General features: G+C 38.4%; 1 protein-coding gene across 3 annotated transcripts in view; it reads right to left on the bottom strand.

Moving 5' to 3' along the window:
* Positions 1 to 18816, bottom strand: part of OSBPL3 (oxysterol binding protein like 3) — a 92522-nt gene that overhangs the window by 49659 nt on the left and 24047 nt on the right. The gene's annotated exons all lie outside the window — the stretch shown is intronic.

Below are 18816 nucleotides of genomic sequence, written 5' to 3'. Positions count from 1 at the left end.
CATAAGTTCAGGTTGTAAGGAAAGAAAAAATAAATCTCTCTCTAGAAGAGAGCAATACATAAAAGCATGCAAACTCAGCTGCATAGAGCTGTGCATAACCACTTTTACCTAGAATCAGAAAGTTGTAACTATTGTCACATCAGCTGTCTACGTCAGGGACTGGAAGAATAATTAACAATCTGTTTAATAACAGTGCTGTTTGTAGCATATGCAAATAAAAACCATGCCAGAAACTCCCAATAATGGATTTCCAGTGTGGGTAAGAGTTGTCATGGTAACTGCATTTTTTTTTTTTTAAACAAATAGAGGACATAATAAAAGGGTGATGCTTTCCAAAACTTGGGGTGGCAGAGGAGCTTTATGAATTGTGTATCGCTTCAGATTTTATTGTCTTAGGCAAGGAATTTGCACACTGGGAAAAGTGCAAGAGCCACCACTAAGGAAGGTAAGGAAGTTTCCACAGAGAGAAATGAAATTTCATTGCAGAAACAGGCAGACACTATTTCACAATCCCCTCGCTTGCACTGTTAGAACACTCCTGAACTAGGCTCACTGGTTATTGAAGTTTGCCATTTATTTTTTCTTGAAAAGGCTTAAAAACTTTTTCTGAGAGAAGCAGCATTTTCAGATCCCTAGTAAAACACTTGATGAATGCAACAGTATGCTGCAGAAAATCTCTCTCCCTACCGCTGTAGCCTGAACCATCCAACTTCCGAACAAAGACCTTTTCCGATCTCCAGTGCCTCTTTGGCAATATAGTTTGCTGTAACGTTTCAACCAAGATGCCCTCTTTCCTCCTGAAACAATGTCTCTCTTCATGGCATTTACCTTACCCCCTTAGAAATACTCGGTCACCCTCAGAGCAGATCTATGCTCAGCAACAGTAATGAAACAGCCCCAGTCTCCAAAATTTAGGTAAGAAAGCGAGCTCTGCTGAGGCTCTTTCACTGGCCAGTCAGATTGGCAACTATTTCCAGGAACCATCAGATGGGTTCAAAACCCGTGAGCACAATGCAAGAGCCTAAGGAAACCAAAACAGCACAGCAATGTGATAGCAAGGTCTGAATTGGGTCTAGCACACGGGTTTTACACTGAAATTACTACTGAGATTAGGAATAGTGCTTTTTGGAGAAGATATAGTGGCTTCCTATCCAGAAGATAAATTTGTGTGACATTTCATTAAGGACTAGTACTTTTAACAGGTTTAGATTTATCTAAACCTTCATGGAGGTGTTTAACTGTGGAGTAAATATACAGTATATTTTTCTTGCTTTTGCTGCATTTAGTAAAAGAGTTTAACAACAATGTCTCAATTAACAAGCAGAGGTCAAATATTCACAACAGGAACAGAAACACACTTCCTGCAAGCTCATCGCCCAGACCCCTCCTTGGAAGTACCCTGCAGCAAGTGCTTTATTTTTTTGGCACACTGTTCGCTCAGTGCCTCAGTTCGCCTGGCCTCTTTGCTGCTCCACGTTCAAAATGAGCACTTTATCACTTGGCTTTCATTGGTGACTATCTGCCAGTCTGGCAAAAATTGGCAGAGTTCATGGCAAGAAACAGGCTCTAATTCGCAGCAAAATGCACTGAAAGTTGCTGTCATCAGAACCTTGAGAGTATATGTCCAGGACACACTAGATTTAAGTCATACAATGCCCTTTGCCTGTTTGAACACACAGAACCATGGTTGTGATGTCCTGGATGTGTCAGGTAGCTGAAAAAAAAACCAATGGAGTTTTCATGGACAAAAGCACAAAGAGAACCCATATAATCAGAAGAGTATTTCTATCACCATGTTTTTGGTGTGGAGGAGTCTAAATGAAATTAAGGTGTGGCAAGGCCACTCCCGCTACAAATCTCCTGGTCATCCGTGTCATCGTCCCCCACCCCCCTTGCTACATTCAGGTTTGCACTGCAGGGCAGTCTGGGAGCATGGGAACCAAATCTCTTTTGGATGAAATGTGCTCCAGGAGTGCATCCAGTGCTTAAAACATTGAGTCCACAGCACCAAACTAGAGCTAGCCCATCCTGGTGTAGATGTTGGGTCCTCACCTTTGACTGACTACAGAGGTCCACTTTTACTGCACTGCTCTACTTGCTAACATTGATGTAATCTAGACACAGACTTATGCCACCTAACTAAGTACTTAAGATCTATGGCAATGTCATTTGTCCTTTTGGAATCAAAAGGATAGAGACACATGGGCACTTTTCCAGAATTCAAATAAGCTGAAGGTGACTCAGCCACCTAAACAGAGGTACTTAAACAAGGGGCAGGAGACAGGAGGGGTAAATCTGACGGAGAGCACCTCAAGTATTTTGTTAGTCTACTTCAAAACCAGGCTTTTGGATTTTCCTTTATTCCTTCAAATTAATTTATTATATGGGATGAAGAAAAGGCTTTTGTTACCAGTGCTGAAGAAGGCAGGAGTGAAATGTGCCTTCTCTCCAAAGTGTTTTATCATTACTGCATTGGCATTTCCCAGTAATTTAACTTATTACCTTGAGACTTCCAGATTTGAGCATGAAAGTGTATGTGAATAATGAACATGGCCCCAACTCATCTGTGAAAACTGCTGCATGCTCCAGCAACTACTTTGTGCTCCTTTTTTAAAATTCTCTTCAAGTTCAGGGAAAAAAAAAAGAAAACTGTGGTTGCCCTTCAACAATAACCCACTTAATCTTCCAGGAAAGCGTGAAAACACTGATCCTGCATCCCAAACTGACTCTTATACTCTGGCTGCCAGCAGCAGTGACTGGGCCTCTCTAGGGTTACTGATATTTTATATTACCTGTGAAACTTAAGGCTACCAGGTACAAGAGCAATTACAATTTTAAAGCAGGCATAAGAATCAGTATTATGCTAACTAAGCTAAGATTGCAGCTGAAAATTATGTTTTGAGGTCATCATGATCCAACTGGTTCAGGTCCAATACATTTTGGTCCTCCCCATGCCACAGGACACCCTCAGAACTATGTTTGCTCCCACCTTTCCTCTGCAGCACACAGTGCCACTTACTTTGGTATACTCCAAAAAGACAAATCAAAGGTGTGAGGCTGAGGCAAATCCAAATAAATTTAGGACAGGTATTTTCACAAGTGCTAAGTATTGGCCTAATTCTTCGCTATCAAGTCAACAGCAGCAAAAGGAGGCCAAGAGTGCTTTTGCAAATGACCTCACCAGGTGCATTTTAAAGAATTAAGAATACATGAGTATCAAATATTATTTATAGCTACTACATCTTAAACCCATAAACTGCACTTATCTCTACTTATCATCTGTTACTAAGAGCCTTATCATTCTACATCAATCAAAGCTAATGTGTACAACAGGAAGATATATTTTTTAAAAAAGTACCATCCCAAGTTGTCCTTAAACCTTTAAAATTGCATGGGTTCAAAGCAGTCTCTCAGTATCACAATTCATCTCTCAACTCTCAAAGCAATAAGCTTACAGCAAAATCCAAGTTTTTCTACATCTCACAAAAGAAGAAAAGCAGAAATTCAGGAAAAAAGAAAAAAAAGGAAAACTGCAGTAAAAAAACATTAGGCAATTATTTTTGTTATGGCTCTGGAAGAAAAATAAAGCCTTAACAGCTGCTTCAGAGCTGATTCAGCAGTGAAAGAACACTGAAGAGAGATTTTGAGCAGCAAAACTGGAAGCGTACATCTCATTCTATAACTGTAGTCAATTAAGGTTTTGTGGATAGAAGAATAGGAAGAACAGAAAGCCTGATGAGAGTCATGTGGACACAGCAAGCACAGGACTGAGCAATCCAAATCAGAGCTGCAAGCAACCTTGAGTGACTTTTACAGAATTAAAAAAGAATCCGTGCTGAAACCTTTGCTCTGTAGCTATTATTAAATTACATTCACTCACATCCACCTGGATAAACAAAGCGATAGTCTTTTCCAAGTATTACTCTCATAGCTTTCTCTGTTATGCTTCAAATTGTCAGCTTTAATCTATCCCAGTGTCTCATCTGGCTCAAAAAAGGAAAGAATTATTTATAGACTACAGATATGCCATGTACAACTATTGGAGATGTCTTTTCAAGGCAGGCATTTGCTGTTCCTGAATTACCCTAAGATTCGTACTATTGAAGGACAAAGCTCACAAATACTGTCCTGTTGCTAGCTATTCTCTTTACAAAAGAAAACTTGCAGAAACAAACAAAATAATTTAAAACAATTAAGTTATTAAAACTATCTTTGAAAGCAAAAGTTCAAACAGCTTAGGAAGACTAACAATAACAGGAAGGATTTCAGAACCGCCTTCCATCAGACAGGTGCTCTCTCTAGACATCGGCCAAATCACAACCTCTGCTGAGCAGATGCTTTCATTAGCCATGGACAAATACTACTCTCTGAAATAGTCTGTGATGGAAAGAAACGGTTAGTTCCATCTAGCCCACCTCCTTAAGGAGACTATTGCAGTAATTAAATCGTGCTATTTCAGTGACCCAGAAGAGGAAAATTTAGTTCAAACAAAACTCTCTTAATTGTCTAACCAAGAGAGATACAGAAGTGGGAAAGGGAAAAAGCTAGACAAACATACTGCATTTAACACCAGATTACTTTTCACATATAATGTAAATCCCTCGATGAAAGAAAACCCTGTATGTTCCAGTGTATGGAAAACAAATAATCAAAACAAAAACCCAGAAACAATCCAGTAGAATACATCCCAAGACAGACATCCAAAGAAGAACATGCTTCAACGTCAAGTCTAGTCAGACTCTCCTGAAGCAAAGCAAATATCTGCTGTTTCACTAACCCTTGGGGCGAATAAGTCAATCCTTACATTAGAAAAATCTTATATAAATTTAGAAATAGGTCAATTGGCATCCTGAAATATAAGTGTATAGTTGTATATCAACTTTCCCTCACATCCACCATAGAAACCGGCTACAATACTGCATGCAACATGATTCATTTTAAATGTGTAATCTTGACACTGTTTCCGCCCTGCCAGGAGATCCGTGATAGATTACACTTGTATGAAAAAAAACTTCCTGGGTATATATTCTAGACAGGTATGTTAAAAAAACTTGGTGACTAGCGATACAGAAAATACATGCAGTAATGGTTGTATTATTACAGTAATTAGTCAGCTGTCATATCACCTTTTCCACCCAACTTTTAATCACAGTCGGGAATCATAACTAATAGGACTGACCTAGCTCACAGCAAGGTCCTAAATTATTAATAAATCTCCTTCTCCCTCTACCCCTTTCAGAAAGGGCCGTGCCCAGGGACAGCCTGGCAGCTCAGGGCTCTCCAGCTTGAGCTGCCGGACCGAGTTGGGGTCCCCCATGCCCCCTTCCAACTCTTGGTGTGACTTACACACTCAACTGTGAAGTCAGAAGCTGGGGCACCGCAGGAACCAGTTTGCGACCCAGTAACAGAGGGGTCCACGGTCTCCCTGTTAAGAGGGTTGAACAGAAAGTAAAAGCTACTGAGCTGTGATCAAATCCTACACTGGGAGCACATACACTGCATACAGCGGTTGATAGCCCTCCCTGTGCTCAAATAACAAAGAAGCAGTGGGCCTGTTTGCACTCTAAGTGCTATTCATCTCGAGAAGACCTTACAAGTCAAAAGGCAAAGGATGATCAGGCAATAGAAAAGAGAGAAAGGCTTATTACCATTTTCAGTAAGGAAAGTAACAGGCACATGGTATCATTTTCCAGCCTGTACTAAAAACCTTGGGAAGGCCCATCTGTTAGTGATAATGTCCCAGAGTTGGTATGAGTGGAAACATTACCATCAGAGTTTTGGCACGAGCTTGGTTGCGTTTCATTTTTCTGCTATCTGTTACTATTTAAAGCTTTGCTTTGTTCACTAAAACAAAGACACTCCACTATGCCCCAAGGCTTATTCCTTTTTAAAACTGCACTTGTTGCTGCTAAAAATGTTACTGAAATACACACCATTTGTTTTCCTAGATTTGGTTTTGATAGGCACAATGTTAGTTCTGGAAGTCAATGCCTTCTTGTGGAAATATCTGTCAGTCTGCCAGCACGTAGTAATTCAAGATCTTAAGACAGCACTGCCTGCACATGAAAAAAAAAACAACCCATCACTTTCCTGTCAAATCCCTGAAGGCATCCATGTAACTTCAACTCAGACTGTCTCTTTGTGACCTGATAAACTGCATAATGCTGTGAGATGCATAAATCTATCAAGGATGACATCAAGCAATATATTTTATTAAACCAGCTGACATAGTTTAACCATGGAGAAAGAAACTCCAAACCAGTCACCTGTGGTTTCAGGTAGAACAGCTAATAGGACTACCAGAAGAGTTTTGGCAGCCCAGGAATGATCCCCACCAAATTCTGAAGAAATACATCACGGGGTATGTATGAACAGTAAACACAACACAGAGATCCTTTATCTCATGCAGGAAAGCTAGACATGTTCATTAAAGAGTGGCAGGATCCAACAAACCTGCTTTGTCCTCTTTGATATGGAGTTTTATTTTTTACACTTTAGCATCATCTACTTTCTAAAAAAACCCACAACCAACCAACCAACAAAACCAATCAAAAAACCTAGGGTCCCCCTCTCATATCTGTTTTTCTATGATACCCTGGAATTGCCATGTATGTCTTGTGTATGTCAATTTCTAAAAGAAAAAAGTTACAAAAGAAACAACGCTTCCTTTTGAGAATGTTTAGTGCTTCTCCTTTATAAGCAGGCCTACTAGCTCAAAATTTAAATCTCATTAACTTTAATGACCATGGTAACAAGATTCAGTTCTTCCTAGGATACACAGAAAATTGTTTACACAGTTTGTAAAGTGTAATGACCACGAGTTATGAAAATGTCACATTTCTTCTTGATCGACTTACCGTATCTTTAGAGGCTTCTGTCTCTAAGTCCATTCCAGTACACCTTTTTCAGTGTACTTTACAACATTAGTATTTATAAATGCAGACAGAGCTACAGCCTTCTTTTAAATATTATGCAGACTATTTCTTTAAAGAAGGTCTTTCATATTAAGATAGCCTGAAACATCAAAAGAGGCATGTAGTATTCTGAAGGACATCAGGTAGTTGTTAACACATCAGTGTTAACCCTTTCTAATATCAACTGTAGGCGAGGGGCCACTAACTTCCCAACACTGTGTTTCTGAACACACAATGTGTAAATAAACCTTCACAATTTAGAGATGAGTTGTAGGAAACAATTAACACACATAAAATATACCGAGGACAATTAGTACTACAAGTGCTAAGTATTTTTGTTATTAATGCCGAAAGGTAAGAGTTTGTTAATGCCAAGCTTTCAATGAAAAAAAAAATGCAAATATAGAAGTGTACACAGAAATATGTTTCTTAAATAAAAATTAAAGATGTTAAGGCTTGGGCTGGAAATCTTCAAGGACAGGCAGGATGACGCCTGCAACCATCCTTTTGCTTGGAAACACGTATCACAGACACATGCAGGTGACAAGAACTGTAAGAAGCAGATGCAGATGGAGTGAACCATGCTCTTGGAAGATTCTACATCACAGTTGGTCTTAAATCCATTCATGTTTATGGTTGTAATGAACACCTTGACAATAGGAACCAGGAAAAAGGTTCCACAGATCAGGTTTTCTGCAACATTATCCTCATGGCCTAGGATAAAGATCAACTGAAAGAAACCTAGAAGCAGAGAGATGCAAGATGTGGGGAAACCAGATTATAAATCTGAATGATTACATGCAATGTTTTGCTTAAGTAATATAAAATGAGAAAGTACCAATCACAATAACTGGGTCAGGCAAAAAAAGATGTAGGCTAGAGCTGAGGGCCTCCATCTAGGTTAACAGGGTAGCTCTTGAGCAGGAAAGAGACCATAAAAGGGATCTTCTCCTCACCTCAAATGATAAAATTTCACCGCCACCTCCTCAAGTTCTGAAATGCTGGAGGAGAACCCGAATCCAGCTAGGCTTACCTTAGACGCTCTACTTGGACAGAGCTGGTAAGAGAACTTTTGACCTTGAAAAAGGAATAAAGTGAACACAAAGCTGCAGAAGCAGCAACCACCTTGGGAAGAACATAAGGTCGATTTACAGAGTGAGTGCTTTCATGTCAGATCTTGTCCTGCTGCTGCCTAGCTACAACGGAACAAAATCTAAAAGCAAGTTAGGAGATTGGCCAAAAAGGAAAGCTTCAATTAAGACTTTGTGAATAATTTAACACTATTACAGACAGCCCAGAACCAGGAAGATGTATGTAGTTTTAATGCACTAAGTTTGCTTATACAAGCTTGCTACAGTATGACATCCCAATGTAAAGACATGGCCTGCCTCCAGCAACAGAGCTCAGAGTCAATACAAAGCTGCTGAGACCATCTATGGGTCTCAGTAGTAGCTCAGTGCCTTCCACTGACAGGTTAGAGTTTGAATTCATATGCACTTTTAGAACTACCAAAGTAGTTAAAGAAATTCTTGCTCCTGAGCAATTTGTTACTGTCCCTTTTCTGGAGATTACCAGTTCCACTACCAAAAATAAATAAATAGATTTTAAAAAAAAAATCACAGGAGCCCTTCCTAATCCACTTCAGTGGAGAGTCATTTGTCACAGGGGGTAGCTCACATACTTTACTTTGGCCAAAATGCAAGGATGGTCATGACCAACTTGTGGGCAAGAAAGTGGAAGTGGTAATATTTCCAACTGATCAAGGCAGATCTGAAAAAGATATTCTGTCCCTAATCTTACATTTAGATTCAGGTTAGTGCAACCTACTGACTATCTATTTGAATTTAATTAAAAACAAAATAAATTCCACATGATTAAAAACCAGCTTCAGCTACACTCCATTGCAAGCATTTTTAGAAGTTTAAAAGATTGATGTTTTTAATTAGGACGTCTCAGCAATATGAAAGAATGACTAATTTACAAATAATTTGATTTGAGCTCAGTGAAATGGTGCCTCAACTTAACAATCCATATTTGTTATTTTTAATGAGTACACTCATTTTTTACTTCAGTTCCAGTCGCTGTAAACAGGCTATTGAGACAGCAGACAACAACGTGAAGAGTTTTAGAATGTGTTCAGTCTAGCATCTTGGTTGCTTCATAACATTTTTGAGGTTGGTTACACCAGAACTGCAACTAACAACCTAGATTTTAATCATAGGCTATAAAACCAGCAATAAACAGAAGTGTTTACAAGTGATGTAGATTCCCCTTAAACTGCTTAATATTAGAAGAGTGCCACCATCCTTGGTCTTTGCCTTCTATTTCTCTCCTTTCCTCCCAACCTCTCATCTTTTTGTGTTTGTTACTAAAATGCTGGCATATGGTACTGGCTTTTCTAGACCATCAGGACTTACAACACAAAAATAAATTAAACCTGTGGTTAATGATGAGTAGTGCAGCATAAAGTGCATCCTGACATACTTAAGACATTTTCCACAATTTTTCATATAATGCACTTGATGAATTTCTGAAAAAGAAAATAGAAAAAAAAGTAGCAATTTCGTAGAGGGAAGAGCTAAAAGAGGGTTTATTTTTAATAAAAATATGTCTAAAATAACATGAAGTTGCAGGAAACATAATACTGAAACCTAATTTTTTAACAGATGGCAGTCATGCCTACTTCACCCATGCTGACCTACATATTTTTTTCTTAACTTCTATTGAATATTCATCTTTCATTGACTGTGTTTTCCACAATTTTGCCAGTAAATGATACTTTTAGGATAAAAGGTCTGAGAAATTCATTCAAGTACATCTTTTTTACATGGTAAAATATAGAACACATAAAAGGAGAACACCTTTACAAAGCTTATGCCATAAAATTGCACTTTTGACAATTTTATGTCTTTTCAAAGGATGCTCAAGATTGAAACTCTATATACTAAGTTTTAATCAAGTCTTGACCACAAAACTTGAAGTTAGCAGACATTAAAGCATTTTCATAACTCATACTTTCTTCTAGAAAAAATATACCTGTGCCATATATTGAACTGAATGACATTATTTTCTTCTATGCATTTAATTGCAAAAAGGTAGAAAAAATAAATGCATGTAGAAAGTGAAGAGCTGGAGGAGGAATGTGAAAAAAAATTACTGTGAATGGTAATTTAAGTAAAGAAAGTTTAAAATTTCCATATAAAATGCCCCCAATCTTTTCTCCTAAGCATTATATTATACTGGTTTGGAGAGAACATCATAAAATATGTCAAAAATATTCAAATCTTTTATTTTTGTTACTCCAAAATTACAAGGATTTACATAGAATGTCACATTAAAGATAAGTCTTGGAATGACCAATGGCAGTTGGAAGGATTACATTTGAAAAACATATATCACCAGCATTTGCAGTTGTCCAGTCTTCTCTTCTGTACTCAAAAATAAGGAAATAAGTCAACTGTCTGTCCTAGCAGCAAACAAGGTGGCTGTGGGAGCTGGCATTCCCCCAGCTCCTATTTCAGACTGTCCTTCTCAAGCGTGCTAAGTTGCCTGACTGCTCATCAGCATCCAGGGAAAAGAGCAAGGTAGTTCGAGCATATTTTCACTTCATGTGAAATGGAGAGACTGCTGCAAAAATATCCTTTTGGAAAAACAGCTTTTTGTGGAGTAGAGGAGCTGAGCTTCTATTGTAACAAATTCTTTATGGATGAAATTTATGAGCAGCATTTTGTGTTTAGGAACATAAAGATGTTGAGAAAATACCACATGTATCTGATTGCCTAACAAAACTGTGAAAGGCTGCATATAGGAGCGGAGAATCAAAAGGACCAAGAGTTCCTATTTTGACTGAAGGACCAGCTAGCCCCGATATCCCTCATTATAATGATCTTCCGGAGTAGAAAAATTGCACTAATCTGAAGAATAATATAGCTATTGAAGCTATTCCCACATTGTTCCCAAAGCGAGACAATTGAAAAGTTGTCTAGTGTGATTTTACACCACCAGTTCAGCCGGTGAACAGTGGAGGTGATCATTGCTTCAAATCAGTTACCAACAATAAAATACAGTGACAAAACAAGCAAGATCTCATGTAATACTCCAGTATCATTTGCATCACCTAGAGACACGATTTTAGGAATAGATTGCTTATCATGCTGAATGGATGAAAAGGTGAAAGTCAAGAAATACAGAGTATAGCACAACACATTTTTTGAGCACCTGGTGTTGTATTCTGTCTCTTCATTTTGGTAAACTGAACTAAAACACTGTTAGAACTGCATGCCAGTTTATTTAGGAAGCCTACACATCAAAATCTAAATAATTTATATTTGTGTCAAGTACAAAAAAATTCATTGAATTACTTTGAGAAAAAGATTCTGATCTCTCTCCTTGTGTTTCTCTTTCAGCACCATTAAGTTTTTCAACAAAGATTTTGAAAGTGGGACAAATGGGGAGCCACATGCTAGGCTCTGAACAGCATTCAGTGGAAGTTGACCACATTTTCATGCTAAACCTCCACACCAAAGTGCAGTTTATTTAGACTGACCCAAAACTGCATTAAAAACTTTCACACTTCACATTTTGGTTTCACATACATGTTAGCATTCCCAGCCATACAAATTCTGACCTATCACCAACCTATTCAAAAACTCAGTATCATTCCCAAAAGCGGGATGCAAGTTTGCCTCTACGCCCTATGGCATCCAGCAACCCATTTTGAAAAGTCTGTCATTTACTCTTGTGGGTTGTTTATACAGTTCCAGCATACAGTGCTTTAAAATAATTAGAGCTTCCAGTAAACGCTGCAATGCACTGCTTTTACTGCCTTGTGCAGAGGGATCTGACTTTGTATTAATTTTGCCCAGGGACACCACAGACTGCTTGAACAATGTTCACATCTCCTGTTGCCAGTTTGTACATTCACAGGTCCGTCTCTCTCCACCTTTTGCCCTGCCCCACTCCCTGTGCCTGGAACACTTTTCTAGAGCTAGGCGAGGACATGGAAAAAGCACGAGGCATTTGGAAGTTAAAACCAGCAGCTTAACCCCCTTGTACAGCAAATTTAAGAGGCTTAAACTCACCAACAAGTGCAGGAATTGTCAAGTTGAGCTTTATGCATTAAGCATGAGAAAGTAAATACATGTGACAAATACATTTCTTCCCATGTGAATGTAATGATTCTCAGCTAATGTATCTAAATTAAGTCACACATTACTTATGTCTGAACAGAGTAGAACGACAATTAACATTTTGTACATAATCAGCCACTGGCTTTTATATATTCCAAACCAATTCCAGGGACGCTGCAGGCCTCACTTTTCTTCAGCTGAGCAAGCAGCAAGATATTATTTCAACAACATCCACTTTGAGTAATCAGTGTTCACATCCACATGCACAGAAACAGGTTATTTCACATGTAGCACATTAAATAAATCATGTGAAAGCAAACAGTTCAAATTGGGTGGCCACAGTTTATCCAAAACCACTAAACAGCCTTCCATTTGATCTTCCCTGTAACATACTGAATCAGGACTTCTTCACCACTGGTAACAGAAATAAATAAATAAATAACAAATCATCAGTGCTGGTTTTCACAATCATTTCAGAGTAATCTGAAATACAAACGCATGCCAAAATGAGTACTACTTTTGTGATGGCAATAAAATATTATTTATAAAGGAAGGTACATCTTCCTTACCCTGAACTTTATAACATGCTACACTCATACCAGCTAAATAAAGACCTTACTAAGGACACTTTGTTAGACCTCATATAAAGGCATCCCTAAAAAAAAAATAAAAAATGAAGGGCTGTTGTTCTGAGACTCCAGCTTACTGACAGGAATTTTACTGACTAACACTCACTCATGGCAGTTGCAGCCTTATGCTGCCAGGCTGAAGGACAATTAAAACTCACTGGCTATTAGATCACACTGGCCCCATGACAGAGTGTATTCGGATGCTGAGGCAGAAGCCCCCTAGCTCTGAGCCACTGCAAAGGCTGAACATTTCTGGGCATTTTACTTAAGACCAGCATCACTTGGGCCTTCTGCGCTGGCTGCTGTACTCGGATCACCAGTATGCGACCTGCCTGGGAGACTCAGGTAGACCGCAGCCTTCCTCTCTACCAAATACACCTTCAGTTGCTGTATTCCATTTATCAGGATAAGAACTTCTGCAGCACCTTCCATGGCAAAACCCGCAGTTCTTGCTGGTCATAAAGCTGCTTTTATTTCCAATACCTATGCAAAGTACATGCACATTTATATACATGCTTTCTACACGTACAGCTACAGTGATGCTATCACCTGGTTCAAGTGCTAATGATCCTTTGCAATCAAGTCAATGTGCAAATTTATTTTTTTCTATGACAACACCTTTGTGTTTTAAATGCACACGTTGCATCTAGCATGTTGTGGTCAGACTTCTGGGCTGTAAGTTAAATAAAATGTGATGCATAGTTACGTAACTGAAAAACATGAATTTATCTTCCTGCGGGTGACAAGCCTAAGAGCACAGCTGGAGCGTCCCCACAGCCAGACATCCAGGCAAAAGACAGTGTTAGTGTTTCCTTATCTCTTGCAAGCCACTATTAAAAGGGCCTCCAGCTTACAGCCAAAGATCCCACTGCAGAAGTATTCCTCAAATTTTGTGCTGCTAGTCATGAATTAACCAAGTCTGAAGATGCTAACAAGATAAATGCCAAAATATTCAAATCTGTCTAAACGGATGCACACTAAATAACCTGTGGCTTGACCAACAGAATTTTACAGAGGTATTTATATCCTACTCCATTAGGACTTCAAAGAAAATAGGGAAACTGTGATAGTCATGTACGTTCAGTTGCATTTCAGTCTTAATGAGGGTTTTCAAAACCTTTAAATTTACTTTGTTTATATTTTTAAAAAAACAAGACAACACTGACAGGAATAAAATGAAATTCACTTAGAAATAAGATGTTAGCCTAGTTATGTTTTATAGAACCCTGAAATCTGTTCACGAGTTGAAAACATCTTTCTACTTTTGCTTTAAAAGACACATGTATTATACAAAGCCCAATATCTGATTTTAAGTGCAGAGACACAAAGTTATAAGGAATGAAAGAAAGAAAGGAGTGATAAGAATTTCCTACATTTCTCTAATGTCTCTAGTCACTATCCTCTACATCTTTCAGCCCTACTGTTCTCCATACTTACCACCACGCAGAGATGATGACTATTGATGCGTGGTGCCACTCTCCTACCAACACATCCACTTTTACTAAAGCACGGCTCATTTTAGTGATACTGTTTTGACATACTGACAATCTGAAAGATACTCAGTATTCAGGAATGTTATGTGTTTCTTCTTTTGACAAATACTTCTGTGATATTGTTCAAAAATCTTTCATCTGAAATACAACTGTAGGGACAAAATAAACTTAAGAACAACACAGCCAAAACCAGTGAGAGCTTGCAGGCATTTCTGAGGGTGAGAAGGGAACAACCTCAAATGAAAAATGAAGTTTCTCATTGCAAGTGTCTTGAACAAGACATCTCAATTTTGTTAAGTGAGATTCAAGGATACAGTATAAGGTGTTTATCCCCCCCCCCCCCCCTTTTATTTCAAGGACCAATTTTGTTATTGTTGCTGTTACAGTTTGCTACAGTCATTGCTTTCTTTAGCTTGACGTTTGGGGATTTTTTTTTTTATTTTATTTTTAGTTTCACTTTTTTACTTAAATTAAACAAGCATTATTTTTCAAGCTGACACATTAGGTCATGGCAATTGTTGCCAGTTGAAGTAATACACACCAGCCATGAAAACAGACTTATTTTTGCCAAATATATCCAAGGTCAATCCCTATACTATAAATTTATTTAGCTTTGTGTATACCATGAAGGTATATACTTATTAGACCAGGATGTGCAATTTCTATAAACTCAAAAGAAAGAGAGACAGCCTTTTTCACATCAGATCATAAGTCACTCTGATGAAGATTATAGGAAGGGTCTGACAAAAGGGCAAATGTTTTATAACTATTCAGGATAAAGGACTGATGCACTTTCCACCATAGCATCTGGTACTGGTCAGTGCCAGGTACAGAGAGACACAGAGTACATCCATCGCAGCAGCCCCTGCACACTGGTCACCAGCATCCCTTCACCAAGGAGCCTGCAAATACAGGTTAGACAGAAATCTCACAAGTTGCAGGGGGGGAGATAGCTGTAGGGGAAGATACTGAATCACGCCCTTAGCAGCTGTTACTTAGCTATCACCACTTATTAGCATGTTCTTTCAGAGTTCCTTGAGAACTGTATGGCACTAAGAAACTACACATAAACCATATGCAAAAAATTTAAAGGTGAAGTATAAACTACAGTTTGGCCAGAGAGAACAAATAGCCTTCTAGATTCAGTGTCTAAGTGAAAGCATGAATTACAGCCTGAGGGAAGAATAATTTTGCATTTAGGAGACTTTCAAAAAATTTGGAATTGCTGGTCATGGGGATGACTTTGAAAATAGGCAAGTGAACTCCCTCACTTTCCAACCACTGAATCCTAGCAGGACTTGGGCTAGTAAGGAAAGAAACCTTGTCTCCAAATTTGATACATCCAGGTATTTCTCTGTAAATTGCCAATACAGCCTACTTCTGTAGAAGAGCCCACGCTGCACAAAGCCAAGAAAAGGATTTAACTGGGCCAGTAAACCCCTCACTTTTCTTACAGCCAGTCACTGGCCTCCCTCACCCACTGCTGGCCTCCCTTCTCTTCTCTACATCTCCTGACAACAAGTGAAATAAAAATGTATGCTGTCAAAGACTGATTTAGAAGAAAACCAAACTGTCCTGGTTTCAGCTGAGAGGGTTAATTTTCTTCATAGTAGCTGGTATGGGGATATGTTTTGGATTTGTGCTGGAGACAGCATTGATAATATAGAGATGTTTTTGTTCTGTGGACCTATTGTTGAGCAGTGCTTACACAGGGCCAAGGCCTTTTCTGCTTCTCACACCGCCTTGCCAGTGGGATGGCTGGGGGTGCACAAGAAGTTGGGAGGAGACACAGACAGGTGACCCAAACTGACCAAAGGGATATTCCATACCATATGATGTCATGCTCAGTTTATAAGGAGCTTGGGGGAAGAGGAAGAGGGGAAGCAGCGGTGTTCGGAGTGATGGCCTTTGTCTTCCCAAGTAACCGTTATGCATGATGGAGCCCTGCTCTCCTGGAGATGGCTGAACACCTGCCTGCCCACGGGAAGTGGTGAATGAATTCCTTGCTTTGCTTTGCTTGTGCGCGCAGCTTTTGCTTTACCTATTAAGGTAAAGTCTTTATCTCAACCCATGAGTTTTCTCACTTTAACTTTTCCAATTCTCTTCCCCATCCTGATGCGGGGTGAGTGAGTGAGTGGCTGCGTGGTGCTCAGCTGCCGGCTGGGGTAAAACCACAACACAAACCAAAAAGTTTATCAGTATTTCAGACACTTCTACAGCTGGTCATGCAGCAAAGAATACAGCATGTGCAACAAATTCTCCAGGCTTAGTGGTCTGCTGTAGAAAACCACTCACTTTTATTTACATTTTCATTCCTTTATGTTTACTTAAAGAGAATAATGAGTATCCATTAATACATTTTACAAACTACAACACTACAGATCATAAAACCTGAGTTTAACCAGTGTTGATTTAAAAGTCTTTGGTAGTTACTCCTTGTAAAATGTATTATTGGAAGCAAATTACTGTCTGACTGTTATTTAGAGTGTGGCAGTTAGAGCTTTTGCATATTTTATGACCTGTTGTCTTTCTCATTTAAAGAGCAGAAAGAAAGGAGACAGGGGAGCCGTGTTCTCTGTTTCTCAGGGGACAGGTGGATTCTGTCACCCCAGATGATGACAGAACATTAGAAATACTGAAATTCCGGTCACTATGGACAGCCTGAAAGATCAGCAAAAATAGTCTTATCAAAATGTTTTAACTTTGAAGTTTTATTTCTGAAAGTATGATGACACTACCCAACAACAGTCTACTAAAAATTATTTAAATTGAAAAAGCAAATTAAAGCAGCATATGTTTAAATGAAAGGTTTTAAGGGGACTCTGACATGGGATTAGGAAGAGCTGTTAACCACCCACTTGAAATCAAGGCTGCTTAGGAAAGTTATCATGAACTTTTATATAGCAACATCTTCTTCAGGTAATATATGCTGCCTAGTCTTAAGTGTCCTCAAAAGGGGGAAGGCAAATGGGAATTGAAAAAAATCACTAGTTCTTCACCTAATAAATTAACAAAATACCAACAAACTGCAAGGGAACAGCTTTTAAACTTCTGAAGTGCAACCAGAAACAAATCAGTGTAGTGGTACAGTTGTACATTTCTGGTTCAGCAAGTTATTTCTATGTATGTTGCACATTTTAAAATTTAATTTAAAAAATTACTTTTTCATTATTTTAACCAATTACCATGGAAATACAGTTTACCACAGATCATACATAGATTTTCTTAATCACCATTCCAGGAGCAATAAAAAGTATAAAGTTAAGAATCTGATTTAGACATATCCCATGCCATATAAATGATTACTTAAGCAAATATGTACAGCTGTCTGTGAAAGTACTTTGTTTTGCTAAGCTAAATTTACTACCAAATATTCACATATAGTTCATTAGGTTTTAATGAGAATCAGTCTTTCCATATCTCCATAAAAAGCAAACATACAAAAGGATTAAACTAAAAAAAAAACCTATAAAATTTTCTTCTGGATTTAGGTACACTTTTGTAGCTTTCTGATATCACCTTAATTTACATGACCACAGAGAAATGTAGCATGTGTCCTCTTAATAGGCAGAGGACACCACGACCATTACAATCTGCTCTGTTTGTCTTTTCGTATCCTCATTTCATTAAGGAACACAAAATTTAGTGAGAAGTTTACTAGCTATGAGAACCATCTACAGGCATAGAAAATTTACAAGTTTATACTACCCTCATGAGAAATCAAAATCCACTGAACTTTTCAGTTCTTATGCCGTCCATCTCCCTCCATATAGTAGGGAATCCAGTTTCCTTCAGAGTCCCAAAGTTTGAGCTGAACGATGAATGCTTTTTCCAATTCTCCTGAACCAAATGTTTTCTCTCTAAAGCTGCTGGCCAGACACTGGAATGTATTACAGGTAAAACTATAAGCTAGACTGTCTTAGGGTACCTTACCTTTTCAGCCACTTGTTGTTTATATCATTTTGTCCAGTGATGACAGCAATAAAATCAGCAGGTGTGTCATTAAGTGTTAAAAACTGCATTAACGAACAGTTTCAACCTTTAGAGGTAAAGAGTTGCTGCCTGATACAACATGGCACTTAAATTACACATAAAGGGACAAGGCACTTTTGAAGTCCTTATCCTTACCAGCAGCAAAAGTCTACTGATGTCTCCCAACCAGAAACACGCACAACTTTTTCACTGTCAACAGTGAGCACTGCTGTCTCTGGACTTTTACTGTAGCTGACAGCATCTACCTTTTCACTTAACATTAGAGCCCCTGGAATTAAAATGATTTCATTTTGTAGCATTTGACAGTTGTTAGCAGTTCAAAACACTTGCTGAACTACAGAAGGACAATTTTCTAGTATCAACATTTTCATTAATCATTTAGTATTAGCCTTTTAAAATATAATAATATAAATGTCTCTGATTTTTCTGAAAGCAAAAATTCCTGCTGTTTAAAATAAACTACTACTTGCAGCACAAACACACCTGTAGATAGTTGTAAAATTTTCCAGATATTTCAGTATTGGGAGTAAAAAAACCTCCTCAAGACAAACATATACATGGACAAAACTCATGGGGGAAAAGATAAGGAAAATTTTTGGTACTTTTTAAGGTAAGGCATCATTAGATGAAGAAGTTTTCCTTTTCTTTAATAACTTGC

This window comes from Grus americana, chromosome 2, assembly GCF_028858705.1.
Source record: "Grus americana isolate bGruAme1 chromosome 2, bGruAme1.mat, whole genome shotgun sequence".
Classification (NCBI taxonomy): domain Eukaryota; kingdom Metazoa; phylum Chordata; class Aves; order Gruiformes; family Gruidae; genus Grus; species Grus americana.
This window is presented reverse-complemented; position numbering and strand designations above follow the sequence as displayed.